Below are 18,135 nucleotides of genomic sequence, written 5' to 3' on the forward strand. Positions count from 1 at the left end.
TCCTCTGCACGAATTAGAAGTATGTTTGGGATCATTGTACCGCTGCAGAACACGACCAATAAATCTCTTACTAGGCTGAACTGCGTTGTTGATCAGTACCCTATGATATCCTTCCTTTTTTAATACTTCATTAATTACCAGTAGATCACTAACTTTATCGACCGCTAAAAATCCCCACGACAAGACCGACCTTCCAACGCGGTTCACCGTTGACGTCACACACTGACTCTTCGTACGTTCTCTACGAAGTCGACGAATAAACATTCGAAGATGGCTTCCAAATACCTCAAACTTAGATTCATTCAAGAATAACCATTGGAACATTGCTGCCAGGCCAGTTTCTAATGTTGCTGTGTCCATTGCAATGTTTTCATCTTATTTTGTAATCCCTTTAAACCTCGTGCACGAAGATGGCATTGCACTGTTGGGACAGAGATTGGAGCTGTTCGCACACAGTTTACTTCCTCGCAAATTTTAAGCGCAGCACGAGCACTCTGACGTTTACTTTGTATACATATGGACAGATGTAACTCGGGGTCTTCCAGATCGCGAAACACATGCATTCGCATCACTTTGCTTGAACCGCTGCAGTGTATACGCCACTGCAGATTGCCAACTTCTGTTGTTATTGTTCCGCTACAAAAGCCTTCCTGACGCAGAGCTACAATTATAGAAAGTTTTTCCATTCCAATTTCCTGCTTCCGTCTCATCAGGAGGTAATACGAGATGCATTCAAGTTCTAAGGCCTCCGATTTTTTTTCTAATTAACTACTCACCCGAAATCGATGAAACTGGCGTTACTTCTCGACGAAATCGCCCTGCAGACGTACAAATTTTTCACAACGCTGACGCCATGATTCCATGGCAGCGGCGAAGGCTTCTTTAGGAGTCTGTTTTGACCACTGGAAAATCGCTGAGGCAATAGCATCCCGGCTGGTAAATGTGCGGCCACAGAGGGTGTCTTTCATTGTTGGAAAAAGCCAAAAGTCACTAGGAGCCAGGTCAGGTGAGTAGGGAGCATGAGGAATCACTTCAAAGTTGTTATCACGAAGAAACTGTTGCGTAACGTTAGCTCGATGTGCGGGTGCGTTGTCTTGGTGAAACAGCACACGCGCAGCCCTTCCCGCACGTTTTTGTTGCAGTGCTGGAAGGAATTTGTTCTTCAAAACATTTTCGTAGGATGCACCTGTTACCGTAGTGCCCTTTGGAACGCAATGGGTAAGGATTACACCCTCGCTGTCCCAGAACATGGACACCATCATTTTTTCAGCAATGGCGGTTACCCGAAATTTTTTTGGTGGCGGTGAATCTGTGTGCTTCCATTGAGCTGACTGGCACTCTGTTTCTGGATTGAAAAATGGCATCCACGCGTCATCCATTGTCACAACCGACGAAAAGAAAGTCCCATTCCTGCTGTTGTTGCGCGTCAACATTACTTGGCAACATGCCACTTGGGCAGCCATGTGGTCGTCCGTCAGCATTCGTGGCACCCACCTGGATGACACTTTTCGCATTTTCAGGTCGTCATGCAGGATTGTGTGCACAGAACCCACAGAAATGCCAACTCTGGAGGCGATCTGTTCAACAGTCATTCTGCGACCCACCAAAACAATTCTCCACTGTCTCGATCATGTCGTCAGACCAGCATGTGCGAGCCCGAGGTTGTTTCGGTTTGTTGTCATTAAACTGTTGCACCCACGAACGCACTTTCGACTCATCCATAATTCCATCACCACATGTCTCCTTCAACTGTCGATGAATTTCAATTGGTTTCACACCACGCAAATTCAGAAAACGAATGATTGCACGCTGTTCAAGTAAGGAAAACGTTGCCATTTTAAGTATTTAAAAAGTTCTCATTCTCGCCGCTGGTGGTAAAATTCCATCTGCCATACGGTGCTGCCATCTCTGGGACGTATTGACAATGAACGCGGCCTCATTTTAAAACAATGCGCATGTTTCTATCTCTTTCCAGTCCGGAGAAAAAAAATCGGAGGCCTTAGAACTTGAATGCACCTCGTATGGTATGACCCTCATCAGATACACTGCTAGTTACTGTAACTTAATGCGAACTGATTGTTAGACAGGCAGCTGAAGGAATGAGGCCTATCCGATTGGAAGTCACTTTGGTAAAAACAAGCCAGTGTTGCTGCTGATACACAACAGCGCTCCTCTATGCGAACTATCTGTCAAATATACAATAGAGGCACACTTATTCTTTACATTTTTATATTTGTTTTACTGTAAGAAAGGGGATTTGATGGAATATTCAAAACGAAATGCCAGTTTTAACCCCAAACTCATAGTTCTGACAGGTGACGGAAAAAGTTTGACCGGTAGTGGAGATGTAATGTATCTGATGGGGTAGTATTTGCTTATGATTCTTCGGTGCTGGGACACTAGTATAATGCTATACTAGTGGATGTTCTTGCATTGCAATGACGATGGCTGATAGGTACTTCCTGGAGTGGACGGGCAAGACCCGAGACGGTGGAGGGATATGAAGAATGGTGCTGTGAATTGTGGAAGCGGTAAGACTTTTGGTGGGACACAGACGTGTTACGTGGAGAAGAGGACAGGGGAGGAGAGTGTTAGGGTCTTATATTGTGGCGGACATCTGGACTGGAAATAAGACAGCCGGTGGAGTTGCCGTTGGTAAGGGCGTGAGGTGCGTCATCTGGTGAGTGAGTAGAGGCTAGTCAGCAGGATTAAGGAAGGTGTTCCAGCTGTCTGTGGAGAGGACGGAACTGGTGGCGGATAGTGCCATAGAAAGTATGTATGTGCGGATGGCAATGCCAGGTGTATGGTCTTCCAAGAGTGCTTGAAGTTAAAGGGCACAGATGGTCAAGGCACATTGACGAATGTGACAGGTTAGAGGTTGCTGGTGTGTACGTAGACTTAAGGGTCTAGTTTTCGATGGGTCTTCTGTACTGTGGAATTTTAGTTGGAACGTTAGCAGATGGGGTTCATTCAGGTTCTCGGGATGGTCAAAGAAATATGCGTTTCTAAGTGAGTGGGACGGTACCGCCAGTGGACGCTAGAATAAAAATTGATGACAGCAGCTAGTGATGGGAACTATGATGACTGCCTGGGATTTAGCCAGATTGACTGACATGTAAGTCAATTAGAGCTGTACCCCCAACGTTCGTCGATGATTTACAATATAAGTGTAAAGCATGTTAATGAAAACATTGTGCGCAGTATAATATAAAATGACTTCTTTATAATATGAATATTTATATATGTGTTTGGAGAGAGAGAGAGAGAGAGAGAGAGAGAGAGAGAGAGAGAGAGATTGATTTTTGATTGAGATTTTTACTTTACGTCCTAACGGGTACTTGAATTTTGGATGGTGCCTCCTTGAATGATCAGCTTCTGAATCAGTTGGTGACGTATTACAATTTGGAGGAAGTTATTGTTCTTTAAGGTTTAAAATACGACTCTGTTGGTTACTTGGCCGTTTTGAGGATAGCTTTGAGCCAAAGTTTTCGTAGCTTTCCTTACCTAAGTGACCACTGCTGTAAGTAAATAAGATCAAACAGCAATCTGCTTTTCGTGAGAAAAGGAGATTGCTTAGCACACAAACTTCCTTCAAACTACACGTCCTGCTACATCAAAATTGATCAGTGGAGTTCAGCACCATACTATTGTACAAGAACATAATCGAATTACTGTAATTAAGAAATTATGAGAGGTCGTTACTTATTGAATGAAAACTATAGACAATGCATTTCTTTTACTGTTTTTAGTGAACTTTGTACACTTACTATTCTGTCGATTGATAGACGGCGACGGCAATGAAGTTCGCCTCCTATTCCAAAAACAAGATATTTCTATTCTTCACTTCCAGAAAACTTGTATACTTAAATGTTTGGCAACTCTTACACATACTTTACTCGGTTTTATCACTAAAATATCAATTTTCATTAAATGTAACAATACGTTCTGAGCGACGGCCTAGCAACACGTCCTCTTTCCACAAGATACAGATTAACAGTTCTCTCTTTTTTTTTTTAATAAATCTGTTGTCTTTTTTTGAGTCTATACTCAAAGATTCGCAACTACTAGTTGCGGGGATTGCGCGATAAAGAGTTTGTTGCTGTCCAACTGCGCTTTACTTCACTTCAAGCACTTTTTGAATTAAATTTACATTTACGGTATTTACGTACATTACTGAGCTTCTCAGAATAAAATCAGACACAAATTAGTTACAAAAAAAAGGGGCAGTGTGGCTCACATAACATTACAAGACGAGTCTTATAAGAATTATCGAAACGGAACATTACAAGAATGCAACTAATAAGAGGCAATGAAACCTAACCTTAGAAAAATTTATAAATTACTGTGCTGGTAAACCCTTTACGTTATTTTGTTTTCAAGCAGCTGAGCAGAACTGAACGCACTCAGACATTTCTGTTTTACTTATTCAGATCATCAATAAACTGACACACAATATTTTTAGCGCAATGCAATCTGACTTCAATAATCCCTACAAAAGAATGGCCCTGACTAACAATAACCTATACCTTTCATGAATCACTTACCTGATAAAAATCTTCGTTACTCGAACTACTGCAATACAGCGAGCGCCAATACTGCTAGCTAAATAAAAGATTCTAACTACTGAAGTCACTAACTACTGATAGGCATACTTAGCAAATGAAAGATTTTGACAGAGAAAAAACAGTGTATTTACCTTAATAGTGTTCAAAAGTAATAATATATATATATATATATATATATATATATATATATATATATATATATATATCAGTTCATGACATACAGTCTTACAAATTTACCGTCTCTGATGGACACACGTCCAGATCATCCGCTCTCAAAACTCCGCCATCTCTCTCCCCACATCCACCACTGCTGGCGACTCACCTCCTACTGCGCAACGCTACGTGCTGTTCACATCCAACTGCCCAACACTACAATAGCGAATATTCTAACAATGCCAACCAGCCACAGACTGCACACAGCATAGCCAGTGATTTTCATAGAGAGCGTTACGTGGCGTTACCAATATAAAAACCTAAACAGCTTACTTACAGCAGGAAATACTAAACAAAAAGTATCAGTGGTTAGGTCGACACTGGCAACGACTCACTGAATGAAATACAACAAAATATGACTGGCTGCTAATTATTCACATTATACGTAAGTTTATGGAGTCCCAAAGTTTCACAACGTACTTCAAAATCAAAATAAAATTGTTCTTCAATTTATTTGCGCTATTCCACTGTGCCCATACATTCGCTTTGCCGTGTTAATCAAGTATAACGCCCACATGAAAGAAGCAGCACACAAAAGATAATCAGTTCACGGAACTGCTCGCTGATGAGGCGGTCAGAAGCCCAGTAATACGCTCTGGTTTCTCCGTGCGCCCCTGCCAGTTTCCCTCCGGTCCGTCGTCGAGGATATTGTTCCTCGCCAGAGTGGAGACTTGATTCTGCTGAACTCCTCCGCGCAGCTAATCTAGGTGTATATAACAAAAGTTTTGTCTGCCCCTGCGCGGATTTTGTAAACAGAGAGAGTATTCAGAGCGACAGCAGTTTGTTTTTGGAAGCCCGCGAGGCAGCGGGGCCATCTTGCGGATGGCGTTCCTCTGCGCGCAGATTCCTGCGTGCCAGCGTGTGCCTTGTTTGCTTCGCGTACTTCCATCTGTTGTAAGCTCCAACATCCCCAGCCCCTTTCGGTGATCAGAATGATCCACTTTTTTGGTTTTGTTGGGAATCGTGACTAATGCCACTCCACTAATTGGCACTTAGATAATGGACTCTTACGCGAAACCCAGTTCTCGTCACTAAGAACAATGAGGTTCAAAAACTCGTCTTCCTTATCATACCGAGTGAGAAATGCCACTGCAGCTCCCATTCGTTTCTTTTTTTTCTGTTCATCTGTCAAAACTGGAGGAAACCACCTGGCACACAGTTTTCTATAGATCAAATATCCACTAACAATCTGACAAAGAACTAATCGTGAAATATCAGTCCATCAGTAGTGACACATCCTTCGTGTTGAATTTTTTCCTCAAGCCTTGATTTGACTTCGTCAGACAGAACTAAAGGTCTGCTTGATCGTTCATTATGAATCCTTCGAACTGAAGCTTCATTATCACATTTCCATAAACTTCAGTTGTTATTGTTGTTGTTTTCTTCAGTCCAGAGACTGGTTTGATGCAGCTCTCCATGCTACTCTATCCCGTGCTAGCTTCTTCATCTCCCAGTACCTACTGCAGCCTACATCCTTCTGAATCTGTTTAGCGTATTCATCTCTTGGTCTCCCTCTACGATTTTTACCCTCCACGCTGCCCTCCAATATTAAATTGGTGATCCTTTTATGCCTCAGAATATGCCCTACCAACCGATCCCTTCTTCTAGTCAAGTTGTGCACAAATTTCTCTTCTCTCCAGTTCCATTCAATACCTCCTCATTAGTTATGTTATCTACCCATCTAATCTTCAGCATTCTTCTGTAGCACCACATTTCTAAAGCTTCTAGTCTCTTTTTGTCCAAACTATTTATCGTCTACGTTTCACTTCCATACATGGCTACACGCCATACAAATACTTTCGGAAACGACTTCCTGACACTTAAATCTACACTCCATGTTAAAAAATTTTTCTTCTTCAGAAACGCTTTCCTTGCCATTGCCAGTCTACATTTTATATCCTCTCTACTTCGACCATCATCAGTTATTTTGCTCCCCAAGTAGCAAAACTCATTTACTACTTTAAGCCTCTTATTTCCTAATCTAATTCCCGCAGTATCACCCGATTTAATTCGACTACATTCCATTATCCGCGTTTTGCTTTTGTTCATGTTCATCTTATATCCTCCTTTCAAGACACTGTCCATTCCGTTCAGTTGCTCTTCCAGGTCCTTTGCTGTCTCTGACAGAATTACAATGTCATCGGCGAACCTCCCAATTTTTCTTTTGTTTCCTTTACTGCTAGCTCAATATACAGATTGAATAACATCGGGGATAGACTACAACCCTGTCTCACTCCCTCCCCAACCACTGCTTCCCTTTCATCCCCCTCGACTCTTATAACTGCCATCTGGTTTCTAGTTATCTTTCTGTGAATTTCGATAGGGCTCTTTCTTTTTTACATTCAGAAACCGTATTACACTACGAACCTCACGCTTGGCAGGGTAAGTAATTCTGCCGCGCATTTAAAGCCTTAATCTTTTTCCTTACGATTTGGTCAATTTATTCAGTGAATCCCGACCGACAACTTGCCTTCATTCCGCATGATAAGATACTGAACAGCAAGGAGGCAAGGCTAGGAATAAACCGGGTGTGCGTGGCATCGACCTTTATAAACCAAGACTAAACACCACGGAGATTGACAGTCGAGCTGCATCGCGTGTGCTAACAGTATCGCTTTGTTAAGAGCTGAGAAAGCTTGCCAGAGACTGTCTGTGCTACCGCCTGGAAACACGCTCGCGCTTCGCCATCCGAATAACGTATGCCCTGCCTAAAAATCCGAGAATATTTGTTTTTGGCGTCTCATTCCACGATACTTAGGCTCGCGACATTCAGCGACGTAGCGTTTCAAACAGAACACGTGTTTTAAGGTACTTTCGCAGAGAAGAAGCATTTCATTTTTAGCCTTAGTATTTCACGGTACGTAAAACATATACCCTATTGGGATTTCATAGGGAAGACCCGCGTTATAGAAAGTGGACTGGAATTTATAAGAAGCCGGTCGCTTTCATCTATATTATCCAGTCTGAGATGTCAAATTAGAACTGCTATTATTTTCATTATTATTATTATTTAACATACTTCATTACATTACAATATCAATGTTTCTAGGTTAACTTACGGTGTTATCTGTAGAGTAACGAAGACAAAGGACTGATGCGGTTACACCTGCTAACTTACTTTTCTTATACAAATTCAGCATGCATTAAATCATAACAATATGTATATATATGGCATATGCATGTAATATACACATAACATGAAAACAAAACTAATACCTCAAGATATTTACAATTTAAATGAACACTGAAATATCGGTATGTGCGTTCTTCTTCTGAGCTGCAAGTTAACAACTGCGTCAATGCCCGTATAAATTATGATCAGATTTGTTAGCCTTACAACATGAATCTAGATTTTTGGAGGTTGGCTTGAATCGTAGTTGGAAGCGGAGTACTGTCAACAGTGGTCTCCACCATCATACGAGCATAGTCCGTGATATGTTTTAGAAAAAAATTACAAGGACCTCGAACATGAATTCTGAAGCTGCGCCAGTAATTCTAGGGAGAAAATTGAATGAAATTAAGATAAACTGCCTAGGTTTTGTTCCAATAAATCTGACTGAAGCAGTTACTCAAATACACTGGGTAGAATAGTCAATGTAACTGATCTCGAAATTTCAGCTAAAAACATCACGAAAATACAAAATTGCATTAAAATACATAGAAACACAATCCGTAAAATGGAAAAGGCTTGTAAATTTAAATACATTGAGAAACCGTATAGAAGAAACGACTAGAAAGGTTTGCAATAAATGGAAGAATTATAGGAAGAGCAGACATTTAAACTAACAATATCTGCAAGAGGAAACGCACACTTAGACAGTGGTAAGAACAGAATGTTTATGTGCCTGTGTATGCTCAATAATGAACTATATTCTGGGAGGAATTTGAGTACTGAAAGATGTATCGTTATAAAAATAATGTAAGCTATATAGAAAACAGGCAACTGGAAAACTAGAAATATCTATATCCACATCTACATGGATAATCTGCAAATCACATCTAAGAGCGTGACAGAGGGTTCATCCAACCAACTTCACAAATCTCTATTATTCCAATCTCGTACAGCGCGCGGAAAAAACTATCACCTATATCTTTCCATGCGAGTTCTGATTTCCCTTATTTTATCATGGTGATCGTTTCCCCCTACGTAGGTCGGCGGAGAAAACTGGAATTTCGTGAAAAGATTCCGTCGCAACGAAAAACGCCTTTGTTTTAATGATGTCGACCCCAATTCCTGTATCATTTCAGTGACACTCTCTCCTCCATTTTGCGATAGTATAGAATGTAGTGCTCTTCTTTGAACTTTTTCGATGTACTCCATCAATCCTATCTGGTAAGGATCCCACACCGCGCAGAGAAACAAGCGTAGTGCAGGCAGTCTCTTTAATAGATCTGTTACATTTTCCAAGTGTCCTGCCTAAAAACGCCGTCTTTGGCTAGCCTTCCCCACATTTTATATGTGTTCCGTCCAATTTAAGTTATAAGTTATTGTAGTTCCTAGGTATTTAGTTGAATTTACGGCCCTTAGATTTGACTTATTTATCGTGTAACCCACGTTTAACGGATTCCTTTTAGCACTCATGTGGATGACCTCAAACATTTCGTTAATTAGGGTCAGTTGACAATTATCTCTATGACTTTCCATCAGTTTCTACAAACTGTGACCTCTCTACAGGGATTCATGAATCCAGTCACACAACTGAGACGATATTCCACAAGCACGCAATTTCACTACAAGCCGCTTGTGTGGTACATTGTCAGAAGCCTTCCGGAAATCCAGAAGTGCGGAATCAATAGCACTCAACACTTCGTGCAAGTAATGCAGAGCTCTAGAAAAATGTGCTGAAAATGTCAGAAGTTAATATTAACTCTGTCAATACGCTAACAAAACAAATATTTCTGTATTTCTGTAAAAAGTTGACAATAGTACTATGGATAACACAACTAATAAAATAACTAGAAAGAAACGTCATCAAAGTTAGAAATGACAGAAAGACGTTGTTTTAAGAAGAAAATACTGAATTTGGTAGCTAGAAAATACACTACCGGCTGTTAAAATTGCTACACGAAGAAGAAATGCAAATGATAAACGGGTATTCATTGGACAAATATATTATACTAGAACTGATAAGTGATTACATTTTCACGCAATTTGTATGCATATATCCTGAGAAAACAGTACCCAGAACAACCACCACTGGCCATAATAACGCCCTTGATACGCCTGGGCATTGAGTCAAACGTAGCTTGGATGGTGTGTACAGGTACAGCTGCCCATACAGCTTAAACACGATACCACAGTTCATAAAGAGTAGTGACTGGCGTATTGTGACGAGCCAGTTGCTCGCCCACCATTCACCAGACGTTTTCAGTTGGTGAGAGACCTGGAGAATGTACTGGCCAGAGCAGCAGTCGAACATTTTCTGTGTCCAGAAAGGCCCGTACAGGACCTGCAACATACGGTCGTGCATTATCGTGCTGAAATGTAGGGTTTCGCAGGAATCGAATGAAGGGTAGAGCCACGGGTCGTAACACATCTGAAATGTAACGTCCACTGTTGAAAGTGCCGTCAATGCGAACAAGAGGTGACCGAGGCGTGTAACCAATGGCACACCATACCATCACGCCGGGTGATACGCCAGTATGGGGATGACGAATACACGCTTCCAACGTGCGTTCACCGCGATGTCGCCAAACACGGATGCGACGATCATGATGCTGTATACAGGACCTGGATTCATCCGAAAAAATGACGTTTTGCCATTCGTGCTCCCGGGTTCGTAGTTGAGTACACCATCGCAGGCGCTCCTGTCTGTGATGCAGCGTCAAGGGTAACCGCAGCCATGGTCTCCGAGCTGATAGTCCATGCTGCTGCAAACGTCGTCATCTCGACTCCTAGTGATACGAGGCCGTTGGGATCCAGCACGGCGTTCCGTATTACCCTCTTGAACCCACCGATTCCATATTCTGCTAACAGTCATTAGATCTCGACTAACGCGATACGATAAACCGCAATAGCCATAGGCTAGAATCCGACCTTTATCAAAGTCGGAAACGTGATTGTACGGATTTCTCCTCCTTACACGAGGCATCACAACAACGTTTCACCAGGCAACGCCATTCAACTACTGTTTGTGTATGAGAAATTTTTTAAAGTGCTTTATCTGAACACTAACTTGAGCAGTTAAACAGAGAACCGACTCGTGGCAATAACGTATTAGACCTTCTGGTGACAAACAGACCCGAGCTATTTGAAACAGTTAACGCAGAACAGGAAATCAGCGATCATAAAGCGGTTACTGCATCGATGATTTCAGCCGTAAATAGAAATAATAAAAAAGGTAGGAAGATTTTTCTGTTTAGCAAAAGTGACAAAAAGCAGATTACAGAGTACCTGACAACTCAACACAAAAGTTTTGTCTCAAGTACACATAGTGTTGAGGATCAGTGGACAAAGTTCAAAACCATCGTACAATATGCGTTAGATGAGTATGTGCCAAGCAAGATCGTAAGAGATGGAAAAGAGCCACCGTGGTACAACAACCGAGTTAGAAAACTGCTGCGGAAGCAAAGGGAACTTCACAGCAAACATAAACATACCGAAAGTCTTGCAGACAAACAAAAATTACGCGAAGCGAAATGTAGTGTGATGAGGGCTATGCGAGAGGCGTTTAATGAATTCGAAAGTAAAGTTCTATGTACTGACTTGGCAGAAAATCCTAAGAAATTTTGGTCTTACGTCAAAGCGGTAGGTGGATCCAAACAAAATGTCCAGACACTCTGTGACCAAAATGGTACTGAAACAGAGGATGACAGACTAAAGGCCGAAATAGTAAATGTCTTTATCCAAAGCTGTTTCACAGAGGAAGACTGCACTGTAGTTCCTTCTCTAAATTGTCGTTCAGATGACAAAATGGTAGATATCGAAATAGACGACAGAGGGATAGAGAAACAACTAAAATCGGTCAAAAGAGGAAAGGCCGCTGTACCTGATGAGATACCAGTTCGATTTTACACAGAGTACGCGAAGGAACTTGCCCGCTTTCTTGCAGCGGTGTACCGTAGGTCACTAGAAGAGCGTAGAATTCCAAAGGATTGGAAAAGGGCACAGGTCATCCCCGTTTTCAAGAAGGGACGTCGAACAGATGTGCAAAACTATAGACCTATATCTCTAACGTCGATGAGTTGTAGAATTTTGGAACACGTACTATGTTAGAGTATAATGCCTTTTCTGGAGACTAGAAATCTACTTTGTAGGAATCAGCATGGGTTTCGAAAAAGACGGTTGTGTGAAACACAGCTAGCAGAATAATGTTATGAAACACGCTAAACTGATATTCACTCGATATTCGTCCACGAGACTCAGAGGGCCATAGACACGGGTTCCCAGGTAGATGCCGTGTTTCTTGACTTCCGAAAGGCATTCGATACAGTTCCCCACAGCCGTTTAATGAACAAAGTAAGAGTATATGTACTATCAGACCAATTGTGTGATTGGATTGAAGAGTTCCTAGATAACAGAACGCAGCATGTCATTCTCAATGGAGAGAAGTCTTCCGAAGTAAGAGTGATTTCAGGTGTGCCACAGGGGAGTGTCGTAGGACCGTTGCTATTCACTATGTACATAAATGACCTTGTGGATGACATCGGAAGTTCACTGAGGCTTTTTGCAGATGATGCTAAATTAGAAGGATATGCAGCGAATTGACGCATGGTGCAGGGAATGGTAATTGAATCTCAATGTAGACAAGTGTCATGTGCTGCGAATACATAGAAAGATAGATCCCTAATCATTTAACTACAAAATAGCAGGTCAGCAACTGGAAGCAGTTAATTCCATAAATTATCTGGGAGTACGCATTAGGAGTGATTTCAAATGGAATGATCATATAAAGTTGATCGTTGGTAAAGCAGATGCCAGACTGAGATTCATTGGGAGAATCCTAAGGAAATGCAATCCGAAAACAAAGGAAGTAGGTTAGAGTACGCTTGTTCGCCCACTACTTGAATACTGCTGAGCAGTGTGGGATCCGTACCAGGTAAGGTTGATAGAAGAGATAGAGAAGATCCAACGGAGAGCAGCGCGCATCGTTACAGGATCACTTAGTAATCGCGAAAGCGTTACGGAGATGATAGATAAACTCCAGTGGAAGACTCTGCAGGAGAGACGCTCAGTAGCTCGGTACGGGCTTTTGTTAAAGTTTCGAGAACATACCTTCACCGAAGAATCGAGCAGTATATTGCTCCCTCCTATGTATATCTCGCGAAGAGACCATGAGGATAAAATCAGAGAGATTAGAGCCCACACAGAAGCATACCGACAATTCTTCTTTCCACGAACAATACGAGACTGGAATAGAAGGGAGAACCGATAGAGGTACTCAAGGTACCCTCCGCCACACACCGTCAGGTGGCTTGCGGAGTATGGCTGTAGTTGCAGATAGATGTAGAATGCTCTGAAAAGCTAATCATTTGCATATCACAGCATCTGCTTCGTGTCGGTTAAATTTCGCGTGTGTAGCACGTCATCTTCGTGGTGTAGCAATTTTAATGGCCATTAGTGTAAGAAACCAGGAACTGATTGGACAGAAGGAACGGAAAGACAATTTGGGGACATGATGAAGGTGTTCTTTAAAAAATGAGAAACAATAAAGAAAGAAGAGGATTTGAATTTATTACACGATCCTGGTGGGTCAATACGATGAATCATCACCAAAACGAGAGTAAACCGTAAAACTGAAGCTCTATTTCCGGTCTTTGTGACCCAGACAAGTCATATTCCATTTGCCATTTGAGAATTTGTAGGGGAGCGCCAGTCAGCTGCGTGTGGTCCCGCCGCGCGGCCGTGTGCCGTGTGACGTCACGGCGGCGCCCGACCTGAAATAGCGCTGCAGCACAGCGGCACAACCTGAGGACGAAGAGCCACTTATCTGCAGCGCTGCACCACTCGCTTCGTCCACGGAGAGACGCGGTGGTTTCATTGGCATCCGGTGGGGCGGGCGAATATTTAACTAAAAGAACGCACTGTGCTAAAGTGCCCCGAGAATCTACCCCTATGCCTTGCGGTATATGGCGGAGGAATCTCTAATTTCTACGATTTTCTCGTCGTGTGGGCATTTCGCAAGACATATGTTGGTGGAAGTTACATGTTGCTCGACTCTCTTGGAAGTCGAATAATAAATCCCTCCGCGATGCACAACGTGTTTCTTGCAGTCTCCGGCCGGCCGTGGTGGCCGAGCGGTTCTAGGCGCTACAGTCTGGAACAGCGCGACCGCTACGGTCGCAGGTTCGAATCCTGCCTCGGGCATGGATGTGTGTGATGTCCTTACGTTAGTTAGGTAAGTCTCATTGTCCCGTGTACGATTAAAGGCAGTATGCACTACTGAAGTCCGGTGACAAAAGCAGACTTATTTTTACCGCCGTTACACAGACTGAAGTGTGATTTGCTATTCTCATTTTAAAAACTGATTAACATGAGGCCCTTCCGCGTTCTGTGGGGCAACGGTACAACGGAATCAGGGCTGCAATCCTGGAAATCGGTCATGCAGCGGAGAACCCTGTGATAGAAGGAGCAAGTAATAAAGAGTCACATGCAGACCAGCAGATAACTGAATCAAATAAGTTTTCCCGTGATGTAATGTAAATACAATACACGGCAGGACCTGGATCACGCGTGGTGGTTCTCCCGTGGACCTGATAACCATTTACAATCTATTATACAAAATTTGGCACCTGTGCCCGTAATCTGCATACACAGAGCATAATTTATACAACAGAGGCAACCCACAGGGCTGGGGAAGTGGACAATCGATCATGGTCAGGCAAACCAGAGAAGATGGGACTGATACACGCCAATTGCACGCTGCGAAAATGGTTCAAATGGCTCTGAGCACTATGGGACTTAACATCTATGGTCATCAGTCCCAGAGAACTTAGAACTACTTAAACCTAACTAACCTAAGGACATCACACAACACCCAGTCATCACGAGGCAGAGAAAATCCCTGACCCCGCCGGGAATCGAACCCGGGAACCTGGGCGTGGGAAGCGAGAACGCTACCGCACGCCCACAAGCTGCGGACTGCACGCTGCGTTCTACACTCAAATTACGGAAAAAGGCACGCTTTCTTCGAAACCCAGGAGGATGTTGATCAATAGAACGGCGCAGAGGAAAGGCTCTATTCTGATTGATGGCTGGAAGGCCAGTCCAAGTGGGAATGAATTTTAAACCAAGGGGTAAAAACTAATAACGTACAGAAAGCGAGAGAATTTTCTTCAAAATAGAAGGAAGCATATGCTGACGAGTATTCATTAAGCGCAGAATAATGTTATGAAACACGCTAAACTGATATTCACTCGATATTCGTCGACAAATGGAATCTAATCGCATGTAAACAACTAGATTTGAGACTATCTTCCACGACAAGCTCAGTCTCGCAAACATCACTGCACACACTACTTCACTCGTTAAAGGGACCACGAGTTGCTATGATGCACGAGAATGGGGACGAGATAGCCGACTGACACGTGAAGTCTGGCGACTGGAGATTCTAAGTCATTACGGAGAAGGTATCCTCTTTGAGGTGGTAATTCACAAAAACTGCGTGAAGTGTACTGAATTGAAAAAGTGAACAGCGCTCGAATGCCACTCAGTATCTAATATTGCTAATACACAGAGCAAAAATGAACCATTACCGATCAGAAAAAGTCGAATCCTGACGAACTATGACTCTTGCTGCAACAAAAGATGCTTTCCCACATACACAAACGTGTGGTGTGGCAAAGAAACACATGTCATTTTGCTTAAATGGAATACCATGTCTTTTACAAGGGATATACGTATTGAATAGGCTCTCCGGCCTTTATAAATAATACGTCATTTATGATGTAGGAATCACAGTCACGTTACAAGATAAGTATATTTAGCGATTTCCTGTTGTTAAAAGGGGACTGAGGAAAGGTTTGGCTTCAAATGACTGAGCACTATGGGACTTAACTTCTGAGGTGATCAGTCCCCTAGAACTCAGAACTACTTAAACCTAACCAACCTAAGGACAGCACATACATCCATGCCCCTGGCAGGATTCGAACCTACGACCGTAGTGGTCGCGCGGTTCCAAACTGTAGCGCCTAGAACCTCTCGGCCACACCGGCCGGCAGGAAATGTTTCCCAGCAAAACAACAGAACCTAAGTAAATCAAAAGAGTGGTGCAGAACTTCCCTTGAACGCAAAATGAACCGAGAGGAAGACGAGAAACGCGTGAACGCTAGGAAGATGGAGCCAGTTGTTTTCTTCGCCCAAGTTACAGCGTAGTTTGCTGAGCTCGGTACCTGCCAGAAGAGTGGGGAGGCGAGCGGGCCGAGCCGTAAGGCTGGATGTGGCGGCGTTTGACCCGGGCGAGCGCCAGATAAGCGGTAAAACAGCCTGTCAGCGTGAAGGCTCGCCACAGTCTAAACAAACACTGGCTGCTCGCACCGCGTCGCTACCGCCAAAGCAGCCGGCCTTGCGGGCCGCTTCGCGCCGCCCCGAAATAGTCCCGCCGCGATTGTTAGCTCCCAGTGCCCAAATATCTCGCTCCAACACCTCTCGTATACTGCCAAACTCATTATTACGACCGTGTCCTGGACAATGCCAGGACCGTTCACAATTCCATAAGCCTTAGCCAGCTTTCACACTGGCGTTTCAGCCGCCTTTTGACCACACACATACTGGTAATACATCATTTTCTGACTGCGCATATGTGCTTGTCTTGTTTTTTTTGTGTTCGCCAAGCTGGTTTCTGGTATCCGGTGGAAAGAAACTTTCCCCAGGATCGAGATGATGTTTTGGTCTTTCCCTAACCATCTTAAATGGGTTGTGGTGACAGCCAGGTGGGGTGGGAGATGTTTCCCATCACCTGCTGGAAATAAACCTCAGAAAATCTGTGACAGAAAGCAGCATTTTTGCAGTGAAGTGTTATTAGCGTGGGCGGGATATGGCCAATGAAATTGCTACTTGTTACCGAATCTGAATCGTCGAAAGGCCTTATTGTTGAAACTCTCTGGCAGACTAAAGCCGTGTGGCGGACCGAGACTCGAACTCGGGACTTTTGCCTTTCGCGGGAAAGTACTCTACTTGCCCGCGAAAGGCAAAGGTCCCGAGTTCGAGTCTCGGCCCGGCACACGGTTTTTGTCTGCCAGGAAGTTTCATATCAGCACACATTCCGCTGCAGAGTGAAAATCTCATTTTGGGCCTGAATGTTGAACATCGTGAAGCGGTATGGAGCACACGTGGGCCCCGTAGATTTTAAAGTGTTTAACTGAAGTAAGAAGTTACAGCAGAGTCGACAGTATACAGCTATAGCAGCGTCTTGACAGAGTGGCAGGTTTGTGCCTCTACTTCAACCAGTAACCCGATGCTATTTTTTATTTGTCTCTTTGTCAACACCTCAGTGTTGTCGCAGATGTACAGACGACTTTTATCTTTGCCAGTAGCCGCCTGCTCTTTGCAGCTGAAATTTGGCAACATCACTACTAACTGCTAGGCGTCATACGTATTAAATTTGTAGCCGGGCGTTATACATGGTGAGAAGTTTACTCCACGGAGCTGCCACCTCTGGCGGCAACATTGGCTCTAACCAGACTGGGCACAGAACGAACTGAGCTTGGCTGACAGAAAACGGTACGTCATCCCATACTCAGTGCCAGAGTTCATCATTCGTTGCGGCTGGAGAGTGGCGGAGTGCCAATCTCCAGGCAAGCTGTTACCAGATATTTCAGCGGATGGGAGTTGCGGAGACCGTGCTGGCTAGAGAAAAAACCGAACTCCCTCTGTGTCTCGCGGTAGGTCGGAAAGCACAGACAACTTGCGGTCTTGCTTCATCTTGTTGAAAAATAACGTCACGACGTCAGATGTTGAGTATGTATTATGATGAACGCAGTAAGTGTTGAAATTATGATATACAGTGACTCAGCTGCCCCTACCGATGTCGCTTTATGCAACCCGCAATGTTATATGGCTCTCAGCACGATGCGACTTAACATCTGTGGTCATCAGTCTCCTAGAACTACTTAAACCTAACTAACCTAAGGACATCACACATCCATGCCCGAGGCAGGATTCGAACCTGCGACTGAAGCGTTCACGCGGCTCCAGACTGAAACGCCTAGAAACGCACGGCCACACCGGCCGGCAGTGTTATATGTAGCCTTCAAAAGCCATTGCGAGGTTTTCATGTTCTCTCGCCTGCTATGAGCGAAGTATTGGTCCCACAGAAAAAATAAACACAACCTTTTTGTAGGAAATTTAATGTATCTATATTCTGTACTGGGGTACGTTTACGCTGGACAAGGATTTCGAGTTATTCAAGAAAAACGT

Source organism: Schistocerca americana, chromosome 8 (genome assembly GCF_021461395.2).
Source record: "Schistocerca americana isolate TAMUIC-IGC-003095 chromosome 8, iqSchAmer2.1, whole genome shotgun sequence".
Classification (NCBI taxonomy): domain Eukaryota; kingdom Metazoa; phylum Arthropoda; class Insecta; order Orthoptera; family Acrididae; genus Schistocerca; species Schistocerca americana.